Here is a 7,236-nt window from a genome sequence, read left to right on the forward strand (position 1 = left end):
GAGGTGCGGGACCTGTGGGTTTTTTTAATTACCAGTCTGTGACAGATAAATACCTTAAAATATTTTTATTAAGATTTAATTCACATACTATAAAGTTCAGTCTTTTAAGGATGTGCAATCCCGTGGTTTTCAATGTATTTCAGAACATTGCCCAGCCATCACCACTACCTAATTCCGCAACATTTTCATCAGCCCAGAAAGAAATTCATACCCTTAGTACTTACTCCTCCTTTCCTTCTTACCCCAGCCCCTGGCAATCAGTAATCTACTTTCTGTTTCTGTCGATTTGCCTGTTCTGTACATTTCATATAAATGGAAGCATGCAATATGTGGCTTCTTTCACTTGGCATAATGTTTGCAAGGTTCATCCATGTCATAGCATGGATCAGAACTTCATTCCTTTTTGTAGTTGAATACTATTCTATCCTATAGGCTGGGCACGGTGGCTCGTGCCTGTAATCCCAGCACTTTGGGAGGCCGAGGCAGGTGGATCACCTGGGGTCGGGAGTTCGAGACCAGCCTGACCAACATGATGAAATCCCATCTCTACTAAAAATACAAAAAATTAGCTGGATGTGGTGGTGCATGCCTGTAATCCCAGCTACTCAGGAGGCTGAGGCAGGAGAATTGCTTGAACCCGGGAGGGGGAGGTTGTGAGGTTGCAGTGAGCTGAGATCGCGCGACTGTACTCTAACCTGGGCAACAAGAGGGAAATTCTGTCTCAAAAAAAAAAAAGAATCCATCCTATAGATATACCACATTGGGTTTTTTCTGGCGGTGGGGGGGGGGCGGTGTTTTGTTGTTGTTGTTGTTGTTGTTTTGAGATGGAGTTTCGCTCTGTCACCCAGGCTGGAGTGCAATGGTACAATCTCAGCTCACTGCAACCTCCACCTCCCAGTTTCAAGCGATTCTCCTGCCTCAGCCTCCCGAATAGCTGGGATTACAGGCATGCGCCACCATGCCTGGCTGATTTTTGTATTTTCAGTATAGATGGGGTTTCACCATGTTGGCCAGGCTGCTCTTGAACTCCTGACCTCAAATGATTCACCTGCCATGGCCTCCCAAAGTGCTGGGATTACAGGTGTGAGCCACCATGCCTGGCCTAGATATACCACATTTTGTTAATCCATTCATCAGTTGATGTACATTTGGGCTGTTTCCACTTTTTGGCAATTGTTAGTGATGTTGTAACAAACATTTATGTGCAGGTTTTGGTGTGATCATACGTTGTCACTTCTCTTGAGTATACACCTAGGAGTAGGATTCCAGGTTTAACTTTTTTAGGAACTGCCAAAGTGGTGTTACCATCACTGTGTTTGCAAAAACAAGATGAATATTAATTATTAGAAAAAATAAATTTAAAATAACATACAAACCGCAAGGCTAATTTTTATTATTAAATCAACAGGCATAAAATTACCTTGTCTAATTGCTAAGTCCGTTTCTAAATGCTTCCTTTCAGTTTCTAGACTTGCTTAGTCAATGATGGGTAACACACAGTTCTTAAACTGGCACCAGCCCTCGGACCATGCTTTGAGTAGCCTGGACCGTCTGCATCCTCTCCACTGCCTCCAGCATAAAGGGCAGCCCTTTGTTGTGTGGTGCAAGCCCCACCCAACACTGGCCTCTCTGGCCTCATTTCACACCAGCCACACTGTGTGCCCATTCTGTCCCCAGGACTCCCTTCCTGGCCCCCTTGGACTGATTGTTTTGAGATGGAGTTTCAGGCAGATCACAAGGTCAGGAGCTCGAGACCATCCTGGTTAACATGGTGAAACCCCGTTTCTACTAAAAATACAAAAACATTAGCTGGGCGTGGTGGTGGGCGCCTATAGTCCCAGCTGCTCAGGAGGCTGAGACAGGAGAATGGCATGAACCTGGGAGGCAGAGCTTGTAGTGAGCCGAGATTGCACCACTGCACTCTAGCCTGGGCAACAGAGCGAGACTCCACCTCAAAAAAAAAAAAAAAGTCCAAGCCAGGACATTTTTTAGAGTGAAAGAGGGAGCTGTTAATGATAGTGCCAGGACACCAGGCATAAACCACAGCTCTGCTGAGCAAACAAGTACGTGCAGTCACTCTGTCTAGAAACTTCAGTCCCAGGGAGGGGCCTTTGGGAAAAACACAGGGACGGGAAGAAACAAGGAAATAACCAGCACTGGGGAGGGCCAGAGCAACAGGTCCCCTCCCTCAGGACCCAAGTGGTCCTCTGCAGCCCTGCGGTCTGGTCATGCTCCTTGGACACCACCTCCCTTCCCATCACGGCCTGAACTAGCTTTTCAAGTGTCTTTGGAATCCCCTTGGGGAAGAGGGGGGATCCATTCAGTCGGTTGGGGAGCTTAGAATTTTATTTTTGGTTTATAGTGTGGATATACCACAATTTATCCATTCATCTGTTGATGGGTATTTGGGTTGTTTTGGTTTTGGACTATTATGAATAAATCTGCTATGGACATTCTTAAACATGTCTTTTAGTGTCTGCATTGTAGCATTCCTCTTGTGTAGCTACCAGAAATGGATTGCTGGACTTCTTTTAAGAGACAGTCTGTCTCTATAACCCAGGCTGGAGTGCAATGTCATGATCACTGCTCACTGCAGCCTCGATCTCCTGTGCTCAAGTGATCCACCTCAGCTTCCTGAGTAGCTGGGACTGCAGGTGTGTGCTACCATGCTGGGCTAATTTTTTTCAGTTTCATAGAGATGGGGGCCTCTCTGTGTTGCTCTGGCTGGTATCAAACTCCTGGACTCAAGTGATCCTTCTGTGTTGGTCTCTCAAAAAGTGCTGGGTTTACAGGCATGAGCCACCATACCTGGCCTTTGCTGGATCTTATAGTAGGTGTATATTTAGTTTTGTGAGAAATTGCCAGAGCTTTTTCCAAAGCAGGTGTACCATTTTACACTCCTGCTGACAATTTTGAGAGTTTCATTCATTGTCCAGTCTTTTCCAAGTTAGCCATTCTGAATGTGAAGTGGCATCACATTGTAGCTCTCATTTGCAGCGGCCTGTTGAATGAAGATGTTGAGTCTCTTTTTATATGCTCCTTGGCCATTTGGATATCCTGCTGTGAACACTTTGGCCAACTGTTGTGCCACAATTTTTGTGGCACAAAATTAATTTTTTTAATTTTTAAATTAATTAGAGTGATTTTTGTTGTTCAGTTACCATTCCTTTGTCAAATATGTTTACTGAGACTAACCTCTGCTAGCATATTTTTATTGTTATTTTAACCAGTGTGTCTCGTATTGGGGAGTTTGTAAACAAAACAAGGCTAGAGAGTGAGTCTTTACATGCAAGGAGACAGAAAGTGATTCTGGGGTCAAATAAGTCCTTGACCTCAGCTGAGTCACGGTGGCTGCAGTCCTGAGCAAGCAAGATATAACCTCGTGGGTGTCTCAGGTGACTTCTCCATCTCCAGAACACTTAAGTGGTTTGGGGAGGCCAGAACGTGTTCTTGAATTTCCTTTTTTTTGTTTTTTTTTTTTTTTTGAGACGGAGTCTTGCTCTGTCACCCAGGCTGGAGTGCAGTGGCGATCTCGGCTCACTGCAAGCTCTGCCTCCTGGGTTGATGCCATTCTCCTGCCTCAGCCTCCCAAGTAGCTGGGACTACAGGCACCCACAACCGCGCCCGGCTAATTTTTTTTGTATTTTTAGTAGAGACAGGGTTTCACCATGTTAGCCAGGATGGTCTCGATCTCCCGACCTCGTGATCCACCCGCCTCAGCCGCCCAAAGTCCTGGGATTACAGGCTTGAGCCAGCGCACCCGGCCTCCTGAAATTTCTTGAACAGGCCATACTTGTTCCCTCCTCTGGGCCTATGCATGTGCTGTTGTCCAAACATCACCTCCTCTGGGAAGCCCTTATCTCTGCAGTCACATTTATTTAGTGTCTGTCCCCCAGCTATCCTAGATCCAGGACAGATTCCTCTCTCATCAGTCCCTGGCAGAGCCCAGCACACACCAGGACCAATTAAAAGCCAGGGTCTTCCTTGTCTCTGGCTCCCTTCCTTCTCCCCTGCTTTTGAATATCCTTAGCTTACTGGCATCTTTTCACCTTGCAAAAATCCCTTCTGGAACAAGGATAAACAAAAGAACCAAGTGAGAATTTACTGTCTGCTGAGCCAGTGGATGTGCTCTGCCTCCCTACCCTGGGGAAGCAGTATGTGCTGAAACCGGGCCATGTGGAGACCAGGTTATAGATGCAGGATATCATTTGTTCAGTCAGTCATCAGTTCATTTAGCAAATATTGGATGCTTACTGCATGCCAGGTACTGTTATAAGGAGACCCAACAGTGAACAAAACAAGAAAACTCCCTGCCCTTTAGGAGCTGATGTTCTAGTTGGGGGAGAGGCAATAAGCAAAGAAGAAAATAATGATCTGGCCATTCACATGGCCCAGAGGGAGATTCAGCAGGGGGCAGGGGTGTGCTCCTGGAGGAGGTCATGGTTTCAGATTGGGTGGCCAGGACAGACATCAGCTGATGTGGAGTCTTTTATGAAAGGCTTGAAGGAGGGGTCAGGGGTGGTGGCTCACGCCTGTAATCCCAGCACTTTGGGAAGCCGAGGTGGGCGGATCACCTGAGGTCAGGAGTTTGAGACCAGCCTGACCAACATGGAGAAACCCTGTCTCTACTAAAAATACAAACATTAGCTGGGTGTGGTGGCACATGCCTGTAATCTCAGCTACTCAGGAGGCTGAGGCAGGAGAATCGTATGAACCTGGGAGGCGGAGGCTGCAGTGAGCCAAGATTGTGCCACTGCACTCCAACCTGCGTGACAGAGTGAGACTCGATGTCAAAAAAAAAAAAAAAAAAAAAGACTTGAAGGAAGTGAGGGAATGAATCAGGTGGTATACGGGGAAGGGCAGAAAGAGTGGCTGCACAGAGGCCTTGGGGTGTGTTTCCAGAATACAGGGAAGCCAGCGTGGCTGGGACAGAGAGACCCTGGAGGACAGGGGATGAGACCAGAGGTCCTGCAGGCGGATTGAGGGGCCTTTGGCTTGGACTCTGACCTGGGAGGGTTTGGGGCATGATCTTGTCAGAACCATTTCTGATGTTTGAACCAGAGAAACTCCATCTTGTATAGGGGCTGGGTAAAGTAAGGCTGAGACGTGCTGGGCTGCATTCTTAGTAAATTAGGCATTTTAAGTCACAGGATGAGAAAGGAGGTCAGCACAACATACAGGTCATAAAGACCTTGCTGATAAAACAGGTTGCAGTAGGCTGGGTGTGGTGGCTCACACCTGTAATCCCAGCACCTTAGGAGGCCGAGGCAGGTGAATCACAAGGTCAGGCGATTGAGACCATCTTGGCTAACACGGTGAAACCCCGTCTCTACTAAAAATACAAAAAAAAAATTAGCCAATCGTGGTGGTGGGCGCCTGTAGTCTCGGCTACTTGGGAGGCTGAGGCAGGAGAATGGCGTCAACCCGGGAGGTGGAGCTTGCAGTGAGCCAAGATCCCGCCACTGCACGCCAGCCTGGGCGACAGAGTGAGACTCCGTCTCAAAAACAAAACAAAACAAAAGAAAAAGAACAGGTTGCAGTAAAGAAGCCAGCCAAAACCCACCAAAACCAAGATGACGATGTGAGTTACCTCTGGTCGTCCTCGCTGCTCATTATGCACTCATTAGAATATATTAGCATGCTAAAAGACACTCCCACCAGGGCCATGAGAGTTTACAGATGCAATGGCAATGTCTGGAAGTTACCGTATGTGGTCTAAAAAGGGGTTTAGCTCTAGGAATTGCTCACCCCTTTCCTGGAAAACTCATGCATAATCCACCCCTTGTTTAATACAAAATCGAAAAATAACTATAACTATCCTTAGTCCAGCAGTCCAAGCTGCTGCTCTTCCTATGGAATAGCCCTTCTTTTATTCCTTTACTTTCTTTTTTTTTTTCTCAAGACAGAGTCTTGCTCGGTCGCCCAGCCTGGAGTGCAGTGGCGTGATCTCGGCTCACTGCAACCTTTGCCTCCTGGGTTCAAGCGATTCTCCTGCTTCAGCCTCCTGAGTAGCTGGGATTACAGGCACGCGCCACCACGCCCAGCTAATTTTTATATTTTTTTATGTCTCTTTTCAGTATATTGCATGAAAGAGTTACACTAGTCCAAGTTAAAAACCGGACCCCAAATGGTTACTTTGTACAAGCTATGAGGTTTTCAAACTTGTGACAAGGGACAGAAGGGAAATTTTACTCATTGCAAGGAAATCCTCACTTAAGCTTCAGTGAGCCACAAGGACTTAAAACCCATGAACCTGCAGCTGATCATCCTTAGCCAGTCCAATCTCTATGAGGAACTGGCATATATTCTTGTGTTGGTCACCCTGTAGCTGAAGTACTTCTCCATATTCTGGATGTTCAATTACAACACTGTTGCAGGCAAACTTCTTTTTTATTTTTTATTTTTGAGACAGAATCTAGCTCTGTCGTCCAGGCTGGAGTGCAGTGGCGCGATCTCGGCTTACTGCAACCTCCGCTTCTCGGGTTCAAGTGATTCCCCTGCCTCGGCCTCCCGAGTGGCTGGGCTTACAGGTGCCCGCCACTATGCCCAGCTAATTTTTTGTATTTTTAGTAGAGATGGGGTTTCACCATATTGGCCAGGCTGGTCTCGAACTTCTGACCTCGTCATCTGCCTGCCTCAGCCTCCCAAAGTGCTGGGATTACAGGCGTGAGCCACCGTGCCTGGCCTTTCTGTTGAATTCTTATATGGATATAATCCTCAGTGCCAGCAAGAAACAGGTCATCAGCCTTACTTGCATCAACAAAGAGGTCTGAAAAGAAAGGTTAAACTGCGCCGGGCACGGTGGCTCACGCCTATAATCCCAGCACTTTGGGAGGCCGAGGCAGCTGGATTGCCAGACCTCAGGAGTTTGCAAAGCTCAGATGCCACTGCCACTGCCATCCCCCCTAGATGTTTTGTGCATGCAGAAAATAACACTGAAATCATCAGGGGTTGGGCCAGGCTGAATGTGTCCTTTGCTGGCTCTCCCGGAGCGGGTCAGTCTGGGACAGCAGGCTTCCCCAGGCTCAGGGAATGCCTGGGCCTTCTGCCCTGCATGGGAAGCTGATCACATCTAATTTTTGTATTATTAGTAGAGATGGGGGTTTCACCATGTTGGCCAGGCTGGTCTTGAACTCTTGACCTTGTGATCCACCCGCCTTGGCCTCCCAAAGTGCTGGGATTACAGGCATGAGCCACCGCGCCCGGCCTATTCCTTTACTTTCTTAATAAACTTGC

This window comes from Hylobates moloch, unplaced genomic scaffold, assembly GCF_009828535.3.
Source record: "Hylobates moloch isolate HMO894 unplaced genomic scaffold, HMol_V3 SCAFFOLD_15, whole genome shotgun sequence".
Classification (NCBI taxonomy): Eukaryota; Metazoa; Chordata; class Mammalia; order Primates; family Hylobatidae; genus Hylobates; species Hylobates moloch.